The sequence below is a fragment of the Myodes glareolus genome, chromosome 5 (genome assembly GCF_982192425.1).
Source record: "Myodes glareolus chromosome 5, mMyoGla1.1, whole genome shotgun sequence".
In the NCBI taxonomy this organism is placed as follows: Eukaryota; Metazoa; Chordata; class Mammalia; order Rodentia; family Cricetidae; genus Myodes; species Myodes glareolus.
The window spans coordinates 64271959-64287185 of NC_142030.1; the positions used below are offsets into that span (position 1 = coordinate 64271959).

Consider the following 15227-nt stretch of genomic DNA (forward strand, 5'->3'; position numbering starts at 1 on the left):
TATATATAAATATATATAATATTCTAAAATAGGTATATATCTTAATAGAATCAAATTCAAAATTAGATATTTACCTCATCTGGATTAGCTAGGTAACATGTACATTATATATAATATATATGTGCATGTGCATCTTTTTAATATACTACATATAATAGTAAAATTGTAATATATTGCTAATAATATATAAACTTATTTCAGTATATTATGATTACTCTATTTTATTATTTTTTACTGTTAATGTTTTACCATGACTAATAAATTAAAATTAACTTCAGGTATAGATAATATAGACAGAAGATAGATAAAACATGTGCACCGCTTACAGTCCTCTCCTACCCCTTGTTCCAGATGTCTAAATGATGGGAGAGGCTAGGAACCTCAGATCTCATCATCCCAGGCCTTCGATGGTGTGGTCACAAGGTGGGCTTTCTTCTGGCTTAGATTGTCTCTCTCTTCAGCACTCAGACAGCCTTATGACAGCAACTGCCATGCTGTTGAATCTTGAAGGAATAGGGGTAGGGTAGGAACGCTTACTAGAGAATGGTCTGAACAATGGGTCTGGGCCCACCTGTTAGAAGGCAGCAATGGCTCCTGGGGATGAGGGTTGGCCTGGAGCAGCCAGGGAGGGGAATATGTCATAATGTAGTTAGGCTCCGTGATGGGAAGTCTGTGGGTCCCAGGCCTCCAGCTTGGGTTTTGACTTTTCCTGGTTTTATTAGCCTATACTTTTGTGAATTCCCCATGAGTCAAAATCAAAATCCAGCTAACGGACAGTCGAAGAGCCACAGACTCGCAGACAGAGACATGATGAGCTGGTATGACTTACTCGGTGTGTGTCTTGGGACAGTCACGCAGTTGCTCTGGGCTGCAGTTCCTTTATCTCCAACATGCGGATAATCTAGAATACACAAAGCGCTTGTATGAATGCATTGTTTTTACTGTTTCTCTAGAAGACAGCTGGAGGTGTGGACTGATCTTTGGATGCAGTTCTAATGAGTTTAATGCACTCTCCCTAAAGTCAGATACCCTTTGTGATGTGGTTGTGATGCTCTTCGCACGGGGTCCACCAGGTGAAGCAGGTGGTGTTGTGACGTGCAGCCAGGCTGCTAGCAACTGTATGTTCAGCATGACACTTGGTATCGTTCTGGTAGAGGAAGACATATGACAAACAACAGCAGTCACTCCTTGACTCTGCCCAAGGCCAGAGCAGCCTAGAGTTCTAGGGAGAATTATTTCAGTCATCGGGGGTGGGTGTTCTCTCTGCATTCTTCCAGAATGAAAGAGTAGTCGATCATCACTCTGCCTAATTCCAGAGAAGTTCTTTCTACCAGGGTGGTGAAGCGGAGGCCTACTTGATGTCTAGGTGCTGGAAATTTGAGTCCTTGTGTGCACTCTGGACAAACAACATGTCCACCCTGTTGAGCAGGTTCTGATATGTGTATTCCATCCATTACCCAGAGGCAGTGGGGCTGCTCATGAGAACAGAGGGAGTGACCCTCATGGCTGCCCTCTGGTTGTTCCGTTAGAGACTACTTATGAGTCTCCCTTGCCTGTTTACTGAGTCTCTCTCATAAAAATAACACCACAAGCTCCGTTCTTTACACTCAGAGAGGCTCATGGTGCCTCTCATATCTGTGCCAATGCAATATGGCATTTGAATTATTTCCTTGTAGAGGCATATGGATTTTACGTCAAGAAGTGTTAGTTAAGTATCTACTATGTGATCAGCATATGCTAAAGGGCTGGAGGGGTAAGAGCTATGACATGGTGTTTATCTTAAGAGCTTCTTCACGACATTAGAACACAGCAAGTTCCTGTTTTGCCTCGCCAGAGGGTGGGTCAAGAGGCACAGCACTAGAAGCCTCAGGGTTTCCCAACAGTATCAGGGAAGACAGCAACATTGGCTCCACTCATCCTCCAGCATTAATCCCAAAGCCCACAGGAATATACGTGTGAATTCTTTGTAATCTGAAAATGCCCTGCAGAGTAGCTTTTATGGTTTTGAGGCAGAATTCTTTCATCCCAGGCTGGCCTCCAACTTGTTACTTTGCTGAAGATGATCTTGAACTTCTGACCTCCCTGCCTCTATTACCACTCTTCCCAAACCTAGTTTTCTTTGTTTTTTTGTTTTTTTGTCTATTCATCTTTTAAGCCTCATTTCAAACCTTATTCCTCTTGGGAAACCCCAAGCATATGAAAGGTCAGAGTCCTGGCTCTGGGCCCTTTTCTGTCTCTATACTCTTGCCACAGCCCATGCCAACATTAGGGTAATTTCTTATCCCGGCATCCTTTTTCCTTTCCACATGAAATCTCCCATCATGGGATCCCCATACTTGGCTTCCCCGAGTCCTGGGATTACAGGTGTGTGCCAGCATGCCAGGCTTTATCCTTTCAAGGCTTTGTGGATGCTAGGCAGGCCCTTTACCTGCTGAGCTACATCCTCAGTTCCTCCAAAGTAGTATCCAAATGCTAAACCAAGAGCCAGCAAGTGCCCCCGTGTGAGTTCTGTCAGACTAGAGAGATAGATATGGGCTGGAAAGTGGGATGGCAAGAGGAGTCGAGGCTCTGATAGCCCGTGTTTGAATTTAGTCTTTACACCAGGGTTGGACATGTTGATGGAGAATTAAGGCTACGTGGGAAAGTTGCTGCAGAGAGACGGGGTAGCAGCATGCACAGAGCCTGAGTGTGAACTAGCAGGGAGAACATTTGATAAATGACATCAGGGAGACTCCAATATGCTTGATATGGGCTCAGTGCAATGAAGCTCATGGAGGCTCCAGAAGCCCTGGGCAGAGACCTGATAACACCAACATTTCAGTAGTAGCACCTAATCTTCCTCACAAATGAAAGCACACCTTGCCAGAATTCAGGATTACCCAGCTTTAAGCAACCCCAGGTCCAATGGTGGTGTGTAGGCATAGTATTCATATATATCACAATTAAAAACTTTTATTAATAGCTTATGTTCTCCCTTAGACAAAAATCTGATTATGATCTGAAATGAAATATCACCAAACAAATAAGAAAGAAGCTGTTATTTATTTCCTGATCCCTTGGGAAAGGGGGTGGGAGCTAAGGATATCTGCATACTCATGTCTCACCTTTGAACTGACACCAGTCAGGCTTGGTTTTATTTATGATTGAATTGAGTACTATTATGGCCTCACACTTACAACTCTGGATTTGGGGGTGGTAGGGAGAGGGCCTCATCATGTAGCCCAGCTGGCCTCAAACTGGAGCTTCTCTGACCTCAGCCTGTCTAGTGCTAGAATTTTAGGCCTACACCATCACGCCCAGCTCAGGGATTCGTTAATGGATCCTGCGAACATTTTTCCTTTGTCATACTGTGAATGAAGCATAAGGATTTGTTCCAGGCTGTTGTGTCGTCACGGGAAGACAGGTTGTAGTTTTTGTGTCCCTGTGTGATGCACTCCACACTACACTGGCTCCCGAGAAACAACACCAAGGGCACCACCAGCGGCCACCAATCCCTTTGGAAGTGTATGAGGCCTTCTCTTTCTCAAACTCTGGGACCCATGGTTCCCCTCCTGCTTTGGAGTCTCAAACATGCTTCTCTCTCTGCTCCAGCACTGTTCCCATTGAGTTTCCTGTCTACTCATCTTCTAGACCTAAGCTAAAGCCTTGTTCCTCCTGGGAAAACTTCCTGGGTCGTGTTAAAGGTCAGAGCCCCAACTCTGTGCCCTTCACTCTTTATACTCTTGCCACAGCCCTGGTCAGTGTTAGGGTAATTTCATATCTAACCATCCTCCCTCCTTTTCACATGGAATCTTCTCTCATCATAGGATCCACAGTGTCTGGGACCTATTTTGTTCCTGAGAAATATTTGCCAAGTTAGTGAATGGACATCTTTTCTAGATAAGAAAACCGCGAGGTTTGTGAACATTAAATGACTCATCCAAGGTCTCACAGCTATCAAGGGTGCCTTGACAAAAATTTCTACCTATGAATACCTAGCACTCATGCCCAGGCTGATGTCTAGGTCCACACACAGCACTGTAGTCAAAGAAAAGATACTTAGAAAAAGTGCACACATTGGAATTTCAGTATTCTGCATCTGGAGAACTCTTTTAGCCTGGCCACCACTCAGATACCACGTGTTTCTGGGTTTCCCAGAGTAGCACACTCTGCAGGCAAAGGTGATTGGCCTCAGTGTACGTTGACCCTTTCATGGGACACCAGATGGAATTTTACGATGACATTACTTGAAAGTGACTGCTCCCAATTTGTTGGAAAACCCTGCCTGCTCATGTTTTTGACATGTCTGTGTTCTTGACGGATGATATTTCACATAGTGACACCAGCAGTCACACAAACTGTGTACAGGATGTGTGTGTGTGTGTAGTAGCATCTCACTATCCCATTGCTATTACTACAAAAATTGATTGTCTGTGTTCCCTAATTCCCAGAGGGCCTTCCTTTACTGTCTTCTGTTCTCCATTGTTGAGCCTGGGTTGCTGACATCACTAAGGCAGAGGAAACCAGAGCTGCCATTTCTGCTCCCTGCAGCACACAGTTTGTTTCAGTTTCATCTTGCTACCTACTATATACACGAAGGACATCTCTCTTTTCTAAGACTTCCCAGAAAATGCTGCACAATGGAAAACAAACACTCTGCCAGCTCTCTGGGTAAAAGATTCAAAACTGAGCCGAAGACAGACTATGTTTAGAAATTTGTTTCTTACTGGGGAACTGGGTGAGCACAGGGGAAGCACCATAAGGCAGGGTTAGTTATGTGTCCCAAAGGGAATTCAAACAAACGGTTATGGTAGCCACAAGGCAGGATGAACTAATCTCCGTGAGGAATGTATGGAAGGATCCAGACAGGTGAGCACTGAGTGGGCATCTGTCAGACGACGGGGCAGCAAGGATGGGAAAGGAAAGTGACTACAGCTTGCTAAAGAAGAGAGGTGGCCCCAGGAAGAATCCAATTATGGTGGCTCAGGCTCCAGCTCAGACCTGGAGGTTTCCAACCTCCCTGTTACTATGACAATCCTCAACCAGCTTCCTCCTCTGACCTCCCTCTTCCTGGGTCTTTATACAGTTGCTTTAAATGCCAAGGCATTCCAGGGAACAGCCTGGCACATGGCAGGGATTCCTCAGGGCCACAGCCTATGGAGGAAACTATTGGGAAACTTACTTTCCCTACCTATTTCATGAGGTATTATGACTTGAAAGTCCAAGGATGGGGAGTCACTGCTGACGCACCAGGCCTGAAAATCTTCAATATTTTTCATGTTTGATCAAGGAGGTAGACTGTTTTATGAATACTAGAGTGAACAATGGTGTTTTTTCTGTCTCCTTCCCCAACCCCCACTTCAACTATGCTTTTTCTCTTAGATGTAATCCTGATTTCAGATCTATCACAAGGCCTTGGGCAACTAAAGTTGGTTGGGTTCAAAGGGATTCTCATTCTCTTACTCTATACATATACCTACAACCCACCATGCTTCCATATCCCCCTACACTGCAGGGCAGGGGGACAGACAGACAAACACACACAGAGATAGACAGACAGAGACCAAGAGACAGAGAGAGACAAACAAACATACACACACACACACACACACAGACACACACACACGAGGTGGGGGGTAAGGGAGCGACAGAGGGAGAGGAAAAGGTAAATGGAAAGAGAGAGAGGGAAAGAGAGAGAGAGCGAGAGAGCAAGAGAGTTTGCATAGCAACACTGCCAATATTTAGCATAAGTTTGTGGAAACCAAATGAGCTTTGGGGAATATCTGGACCGGTCCGTGGGTGAGAGCTGAGGGATGGGAAGTGTGTAAGATGGGTGTGCCCAGTGAAGGGGATTTCTACAGTCTCACTTCCTGCTCTCCAGTTAACAGAGTGCCTGCCATGTTTGTGATTCTGACTCTACATGACCTAAGTTTCTCTTTCAGAGAGGACAGCCTGGGTCAGTCCTGCCTACTCCAACTCTGGTTATCTGAACATGGTAATCACTGACACCCATCCCTGCCCCTGGCCATGTTTTTCAGCTGTAAAAGGAAACTATGGACATATCCTGTGTCCTAGGATTGTTGCACCAATCAGATAAGTTAAATACATACACTGTAGTTAAAACTGCTGACGAGGGGCAAATGTACAGTGAATGTTAGCTTTGTCCCTCTGTTTCCCCGTAGGATTTGTTCTGTGGTCTCTGCTGTGGTCCCATGGCAGGGAGCTGGAGTGTACAGAAGGCATCACAGTGATGACGCCTGTGTGTGTCAATGGAAAGATGGCTTTCATATTTCAGACCCAAGGAGGAATGTAAAACTGTAGCAAAGATTGACTCTTGTACAGCTCCCAGCAGGTAGGGATGAGATAAGGAAGATTTGGTAGCTTGATTTGTCTTCTGGAATCTTTATAACCTAGGGATCATGCTATTTGAAGTCCTCCTCACCACCACATGGCCTCCATAACAACGCATGGAAGATGGTTATTTCCCTGACAGCGTGGGTGTGACTCTTGTCTCTTCCCTGCTCAACACTGGTCTATTTCTGTGCCTTTTTTTCTGGGCATCTCCTGTCCAGTTTGGTAGAAGCACACGAAGATGTTTGTAAATCTACTGTTGATGATGAATGGATTGACTGACCCCTTGTGGTCTGGGGAGATGAAAAAATGGAGTCTAGCATGTCTCTGTGAGGACGTTGTTGGCCAACACTAGGACTAGACACTCACATTTGACACCGACATCCTATCTAGATATACATCTTTGCAGGCCTCTGCAATCTTAGGTCATGGGGTGAGAGAAAAGAGACTGAGATCCAGGAGGAGCAGGAAAGCCTTGGAGGAAGTGAAGCTCTCTGTTGCAGCCCCAAACAGCAAGTATGGATCAAACAAACTGGCTAGCTGTCTGGGGAGCTAGCCCAGCGGGAATGAAGAAGCTGGTGCCAGAAGTTACAGAAAGGCAGCACACTGACCTGACCAGCGAGTGAAGACCTGGTAGCAGGAGCAGAGACACCCTTCCCTGGGGAAGATGCCTCTGTCAGCCCTAGATGAAGAGGGGCAGGTGATTGCAGGCTCCCGGGTGGCAGGTCCCCGCAGGTGTAGTCTTTGTTTTAAAGATTGCCCACAGCCTCTAGCGTGTCACACACACAGGTGTCAAAGGAATGCTTGTGCATTAAAAAAAAATGCTGCCCAAGTCATGTTGAGACGGCCTTTGACATTGGAGCAAGACCACCAGGCTCCTAAAGGTTTTTACCATTTTCTCTTCTCTGAGAAGAGCTGAGAACACACCCAGCTCTCACTGATCCTGGGAAAGATGGTTGAGACTTGTGTTTATTATTATTATTAATTATTATTATTTAAAGATAGATTCACAGGGTATGATAGCATATGCCTTTAATCCCATCACTCCAGAGGCAGGTAGATCTAGGTGAGTTTGAGGATAGCCTGGTCTACAAAGTGAGTTCCAGGAGAGCCAGGGCTACACAGAGGGACCTTGTCCCAACCATCATGGCCCCACACTGTACACGAGGTAAGTAGGGAAGACAGGCTCTCATTATATAGTTCTGGCTGGCTTAGAACTCACTAGGTAGATTAGGCTGCCTTCAAACTTATAGAGAGGGAACCACCAGGCTTTGATCTCTAAATTCTAGAACTAAAGGTGTGCCATGTGCCTGGAGAGACTTACTTCTGGGGGACACTCTAGACTGGCCGTAAAGCTGTTGCCTCCTATACCTGTTGGCTGAGGTGTTTATGCCCATGTAGCCATAAAGTAGGAGTCTAAACAACTCAGAAATTTCTAAAGCAATGGGATTTAATATCTCTGGTTAAAATTTAAGTTCCAAGGCATCAAATAAGAGATCAGGCATTGAAAGTTACGCCACATACTATGGCATACTTTGGAGCACAGTGAATTCTGTAAATATGTAGATGAAAATGTGGAGAAAAGGAAACGAGCTTGACAATTTCTGACAAAGTTAAACATAGGATTATCATAATCATAGGCTCCACCAATTCTACTCCCTGGCATACACCCCAAAGAGCTACAAGCAGGCGTTCAAGGGAGTCCTCGTATGTACCTATGGCCAACAGTGTTACCCACGGTAACTGAAAGGCGGAAACTCAAATGCCCGTAAGCCGACGGTGTGTATATATAATGGAATAAGATTGCGATATAAACAGAATAAAGCATTAATAGAAGCTGCAACACAGCTGAATTTTAAGAACATACCAAGTGAAAAACACCAGTCACCAAATGTCATATGGTTCACAGTTCCATTGCTGTGAAATTCTTGGAACAGGTAAGGCCATAGAGGTAGAATCTAGGTCAGTGAGCGTCAGAGACGAGAGCATGAAGGGACAAGAGGAACTGCTTAATGGTTTCATGTGGGGGCAGGGCAAATATTTTAGATGTAGATAGGCATGGTGGTTGCTTGGTACTAACTACCACTGAACTGTTTATCACAGGTAATTTTACATAATGCTCATTTCAGGTCAGTAGAGATACAGGTGATGATACAAAATTTCTTGAAAACAAATGACGGCCCAGCTATCATTCTAACCATTTAAAAAGTACAAAGTATTAAAGGTCTCTGAATCTTCACCCATCCCGATATCAGATGTTAAATGGCCACACACATCAATGATGTTTTCCCTTCACTCTTGGGCCCCATCTTGAAAAAACAGTATTTTTCAAAACACTAAACTCTTATTCCTGGAAAATGTCAGTCAGGAACATCTGACCTTCCGTGTGGTGCGTGTCCCATGACTGTCTCCTCCCTTGGCCCAGACAGTCTGAAAGAGAGAGCTTCTTTCCATGGGGAAGTGGCGCCATCCATCCATGTAAATTAAAATCCCGGCTCTTTCCTCCAAGAGGCCAGTGAAATAATCCTTACGCCGAGAAGAATGCAGCCATTGCAAGTCAGCTTGTGTGTTGTGCCGCCTGGCAGGGCATTGCTTTCTTCCTGACCCAGAGAAGGCTGTGGTCCAAATATCCCACAGGGCAGAGTTGAACTTTTTAATTTGGAAGCCAGGAGATCTCTGAGCAGGCTGTGTCTAGGTGGAGGTGGCGGGCTAATCTGTCTCCTTTCCCAGCGAAGGTTTCATTTCTCAATGGTGGGGCTACCCTTGTGTCAGGCTTTCATCTAGGCTGTGCTGTGCTAAGCTGGCAACCACTACTCAGCAGACTGCAGGCCTCAGGCAGCAGGTTAGGAGTGGAAACTGGAGAGAGCAAAGGGCGGGGTGGGGGCAGAGGGGTTGGGAGGTGGAAACCAAGGTGTCAGTCTGCAGAGTTAGATTTAAGAGTGATGCACTCTCCGTTCACTTAGAAGTTTCTCCCTAATGTAACACTGAAGAACCAAAATATATTGTGATGTGTTCCTTAGGCAATCTGAAGGGTAGGAGGCAGTGATGACTGTCATCTTTGAGTGCCTCACATTCTTAACAGGACCCCCGAAGAAACTATGGAGAGACTGGTACGCACCCAGAAGCTCGGGGGAGCCGGGAAAGAGTGGATGAACACTGTTTACTCTGGTTTCCATGAGGTCACGGCGACAACAACTACTTCCTGTGTGGTTTGAGGCTGGTGTATGAGTGGCTGGCTGAAGTTTACAGGTTACCCCAAGGCTCTGGGTGTCCGAGGACCACAGGTGGAAAGGATATTGTAAACCTGTCCTGCTCATGGATCAGTCAATGATGAGGAACCATAGGAAGACAGAGACAGACTTCGTTGGTGTCTTACTTGGGTTGGGGAGAAAATAAGAATTCTCTGACTCGAACAGCTGAGTTCCCTTACTCACAGTTGCCACCGTGACATGTCATTTAGGTTCATGCACAGCATGTCCTTGCTGTCATTCTGCTCCATTGAACTAACACTGGTGGAACTCCCCAGTTCCCACTGCTTCTCTCCCTGCCTTCAGGCCTCGCCTCTACCCCATCTCTGTATCCATGACCCCAGACCTCTTCCCTCCTAGAACAATCTGAAGAATGAAGGTTCTCTAAGATGCAGCCATCCTATCAGAGTTGTTCAAATGTTTGTTTGTCTTCTGCCAACTTTCTTTTATTAGTAGCAGAAACAAAACCCCCAACAAAACCCCCTAAAAGGAATTGCTTATGGGCTTTCCTTAGACCTCTTTGTCTTGAAATGAGAGTCTTGTTGAAGAGAAAATAAACTCAGCTGAAAAATACTGTGTGGAGGGGAAGTTGCAGAGTTAAGAGTGAGGGCAAGCCTCGAGTGGGTTATAAGCACTCTCTCTGCTTCAAGTTTAAGCCAAGACATTTTGGAAAGGTTATGGTTTATTTTTTTTTCTTAGAGAAAAAATTCCAGGAGTAGCTTGCTTACAACAGTGGGAGCAAGTGCCTGGTCAGACACGAGGACTGGGGCCTCAACACTGCCATGGTCCCTTGAGACCTTCCCCTAATGAAGAAATCCCAGGTTTGTGTTCCTTTTAGAACTCAACTCCCTTTTCTGTCCTCCACTGAATGTCTACCCCACAGCCCCAGACAACGATCTGTTCAGACAGCCCTGGACAAAGTTGGGGAAAGAACGGACACCTAAGCTGGCATCTGCTGTCGATAGTCCCTTGCTGCTTAGAGAGGGAAGAGGTCTCTTGTCACGGTCCTTATTTCTCACTGTAACCATGACCAGTGTCATGTGCTCTGGCTGTTCACCTGAAGCTTTTCTCATCAAACAAATGCATTATGCGTTGGTGTCTGGTGAGGAATGGGAACATCTTGCTGGTCTCTTAGAGTAGTTTTCACGGTTATTTGAGCAAGCACTGAAAAGTGCTTAAGTGCACTTGAAAAGTTACTTAAGGCACCTAGTATGTGGTCTCCCTGCTTAAACAGTGTTTCCGAACTCCTAAGGACAGTTACAGATTGAAGTTTCAGAAAGGAGGAGCCAGGGATGGTCTGGATATCGTCAGAAAAGATGAGGTCTACCTGAGTCGCTTCAGGATCTGGAGTTTGCCCCAGAAGTCACCCCGAGAGGACCCAGCCTTTATGAGTCATCTTCTCCTTTTCTCTCTGCCATCACTTGAGTACTGCATTTGTCCTTGTGGACAGATGTCCAGGGGATACCAGCCTTCGATGGGACTGGGTATAACTAAAAGAAAGCAATGGTGCTTGGGTTGTGGTTCCTCCACAAACTGGTCGTATGACTATGGCACTCACTTCCCCTCTCTGAACCCCAGTTTGCTCATCTCTGAAGTGAAAGGGCAGGGTTGGTTTATCTCTAGAGAGTTTTTTTTTTCCATTTGAAGTCTCTGAATCTACTTCCTTTTCTTCATCAACAAACAGCCCCTGTTCACTTAAAAATCTTGATGCTGGCATACTATTCAAACTCTACTACTTTGGAGTATGAGATACACATGAATCTTTTCAGGATACAGGCTTCACTGGTGAGGATGAGAGAAAGCCACCAATATACCTTAGTTAAAACTGATGTCCAGATTTAGAACTACCACCTACTAGACTGGTACCTTTATGAGGATTAGAAAAAAAGAGTCACCTGTGGGTTGACTCAGCTGCAAGGTGGGTGGGCCAATGGCCTATCAGAATTCTGGCTACTGTTAGCCCCTTGAGGGCTCATACGTTCTTGTGAAGTGAACAACCTGCTTGCCCACATATTCCAGAACATTTCTACTTGGGCCTCTGGTCCTTTAGTTGAGCCATAGGAAAGGAGAAGGATGAGGAGAGGTTACACTAATGCACATCATTGATAAGACAGAGACTTCTGTCATTCCTACCTAAAAATATTTCATGTGATTAAAAGAACACCAAGTCTAGCCCATGACGCTGCTGTGTCCTGCACCAGCACACCCCATCTGGTTTAGGCAGCTTCAAGAGATCATAATAATAAGCCCTTACATTTAATAGAGCCTTAAAATTTATGTAGCACGTTAAATGTACTTACTTTTTCAATTGGATTCTGAGTCTAACCATTGCCCTGGTGAGTAATAATTATCCCAGTTTTAAATACAAAGGAAATGAAGCAGAGTGAGTCAAAGACTTGTTCAAGGGCAGTTGATAAGTGGTTAAGCCGGGCACTGCACACACATCTGTCTAAGCTCCACCAAGGATCTTTCTTTCTTCTCTTTCTTTCTTTCTTTCTTTCTTTCTTTCCTTCCTTCCTTCCTTCCTTCCTTCCTTCCTTCCTTCCTTCCTTCCTTCCTTTCTTTTTATAAATTTCTGTGCAAGTTGCATAAGGTCTGGATCTGGGCCCTGGCATTCAGATCTAAAAGTAACTGTGCAAGGGTCTGGAATCAGTCTTAATTGGTCATTCTCTTCATTCTAATATAGACAGGTCTCTCAAACAGGTGTGGTAACTAAAGAGATGGCAATACATTCTGGAGAAGGTGTAGTTAGGTAGTTACAACCTAACTAAGGTTTCTTCCATCTTCTTTATAATAAGGTAATGATTCCTAGAGATTTCCTCACTTAGTCAAATGGGCATGTCATACTTGTGTGCCATTGATCCAGAATTATTTCACGGTTTTAAGAACTTCTCCCTCAGACATCTCAGAAAAACCTGACTCTGAGCTATCTTCCTAGCTTGCACTCACCAGTCTCCCCTGTTCATGTCTTTACATAGGACCCCTGCTTCTCTTCTTTCAGAGCCAGATCTCTTATGGGCCAGTAATCCTTTCTCCAAACACAAATCTGAGGGTGCCTTTTCACTATCTAATGAAGGCTTAGTAGGGCTGGAAAAAGACAACTCACTCTTGGCAGGAGAAGATCTAATCCCCATTTGTGCTGTTTCTCCCACTTGCCTTTGACTTTGTGCAAGATTTTCCTTTGCCCACAGTACCTCCTCCTTGGGAGATGCTAGTCATTTTCAAAATCCTGCTCATGCACCACTTCTGAGGTGCTTACTTCCCAGGTAACCCCTGCTCATCCTTGGGATGGTTTCACTGTTACTATCAATATGATGTACATAGTTCTGAACTGTAGCTAGTTTCTTAGCATTAATTTGCCAGTCTGGGGTTCTTCTATTCCCCATCATCTTCGATTCCATAGCTCTGGCACCTTGCTCAACACACAGAGGTGCAGTCAAGCTTAGGAATGGATGGGATGTCCTTCCTCTGTGATAAAAACCAGTAAGGTAGCTTGCTGTGTGTTTATTATCTTCTCGGGTGTGATCCTGAGGCTTTCACCACTTTTCATTCCATAGGCAGAATGTTGACAATGAAGGCCAGAGACACATTTGTTTTGTAATGGTCTTCTTTCCTAGAACTGTGTTATGGGTAAAGGTGGGGAGGCAGAATTTCAGAAAAAGGGAGGCACTGGGCCGAAGGAAGGCCCATCAGACTAAGTAGTTGATAGATCTGGATTAGTTCAAAGGTAGGAGAGAGAACCTTGCGGAATTTTCCCACTCACACATAACTCTATGGAATAAGAAGGTTTACTTAAAAAAATTACATTAAAAACCCCCACAATAATCAAAAAGCCGTACCCTGTGCTTAAGGTAGCAGTGACTTTCAGTTGCAGGATTCTGCAGCTCAGGTGGCATTGGTAAACTTTGTAAAAGGTTAAGGAAATGATGCACCCATCTATCTTGTAAGATTTGTTTTTGGTCCCCAACAGGACTTCACAACGAAGGTTCCTTAGATGACCTTCAGGCTCTTAAGGATGCAGCACAGGTACTTTGGAATGCAGGTGCTCTGGAGACCCTTAGGTGCTGAGCAGACAGGCCGAGCAGGCCTGCAGGTCCCATGGCAGACTGGCTGGTGTTCTCTGTTAAATTAGGGCAAGCATTGGTCCCTGCTTCAGGTTCCCTTTAGTTAGGCAGGGCTGGTGCTCAAAACCTCGGCTACCTCTCAGGCTATCATTTACTTAACTATTATTACACAAATCATTCCTACAAAGCCCTTTCAAGTGCAGGCAGGGAATCAGGGCCGCTGTGAGCTCTGCTCTGCTTTCACGGGTCTACCTTCCCAGGTGGGAAGAAGATCAAGGACCGTTTAGAGAGTCAGAAAAGTTTAGGAAAAAAAAATCTGTGTCACACAAATTCTCTGGAAACTCAGAATCGCACACAGGTCTTACTCCACCCCTTGGCTCCAGGCCACATTTTCAGTTTGGTCAGTTTCTTAGCCCGGCTGAAACTATAGTTTCTCTTAGAGTGATTAAGAAAAATTCAAACCCACCCGTGTGGTTTTAGGAGCATCTCAAATACTGACTTTGTCCGTGGAGACAGTATCTGTCTGCTCCTTTTCAAGTGACTTCTACCCACAACTGGTGTCAACTGGAGCTGAGAACTCTACCCCAGACTCCAGGGGAGCCCAAGTGGCAGGCTGGGGGCGGAAAGGAGGAAAGTAAGCTAGAACGAAAGCAACCCGGCGGCGAGAGGCTTCTTAGAAATAACCGCTTTATCTCACTTCTCTCCGGGCGGATTTCACCCTTCTACAGACAGAAGTGACTGGGAAGTCCCTTTCCACACGAGGGGCGGCTCCCAAATGTATTCTGAAAACAACAGCACAAAGCACTATAGAAAGTTTTGAAACTCACCTTTGGGACCCGCTGGAGGATTTCCTGCATGTGGGACCCCTGGACCTGCTCCGGGGCTGTCTGGGTCACTTGGGCACAAGGGCGAGGTCTCAGTCCCTCCTCCAGCTCTTCCCTCCCCCTGCCAGGTCCCGGGAGGGAGGCGGCGCTGCAGATCAGTGGGTGCCACCCATGCGGTGTGGAGGAAAGCACCCCCTGTGTTCCCTGCTGAGGTTTCGCGGCTCCCACCTCTGCTCCTGAGGTCAGGAGCTTGACTTCCTGAATCTGACTGGCTGACTCCTGCCGCTCCCCAGCCCAGCCCACGCCTTAAACTAGGGCGCACACGCCACAGCCACAGCCCAGTCCCCTTCCTCTGGGGCTCCCCGCCAGTGCCCCCACCCCGCCCCGCTGTGACGTACTTTTGCCCCTCTGCCCCGCCCGTGCTCTCCTTGAGTAGACAGATGTCCCAGTGTTCGCAGGGAGGTGGGGTGTAAACTCCCAATCCGGAGGTTAGGGGAAAACAACAGCCCGGTATTGCCACCTTCTAGGAAAGGGAGAGCAGGCTGCAATGCCTCATCCCAACTAGGTATCCTTGTTGTGTGTGCTTCGAGGCATCATCGCCTGGAAAATCTTAGGCTGCTGACTGAAGACACTGAGGAAAAGTGATAGGAGCCGCCTGAAGCGGTTAGGAGCACAGAAGGCGGAGACAACAGACTTTAAAAAGTTCTCAGGACTTCTCCTCTTTTACTTCATTTGTTCTTCCTGTGCTTTTCAGATCTCTT

General features: G+C 45.9%; 1 protein-coding gene across 3 annotated transcripts in view; it reads right to left on the reverse strand.

Annotated features, from left to right (window-relative positions):
• Nucleotides 1-14803, reverse strand: part of Kiaa0040 (KIAA0040 ortholog) — a 34197-nt gene extending 19394 nt beyond the window's left edge. For 2 of the 3 annotated variants that reach the window (XM_048420792.3, XM_048420793.3), the window contains exons 1-2: nucleotides 14470-14803; nucleotides 830-901 (exon numbers count right to left, since the gene is read on the reverse strand). The gene's annotated coding sequence lies outside the window, so the exon portion shown is untranslated. Of the gene's footprint in view, nucleotides 1-339; nucleotides 504-829; nucleotides 902-14469 lie in introns of all 3 variants that reach the window. The other variant, XM_048420795.3, reaches the window with a different exon arrangement.
• Nucleotides 14804-15227: the final 424 nt, after the last annotated feature.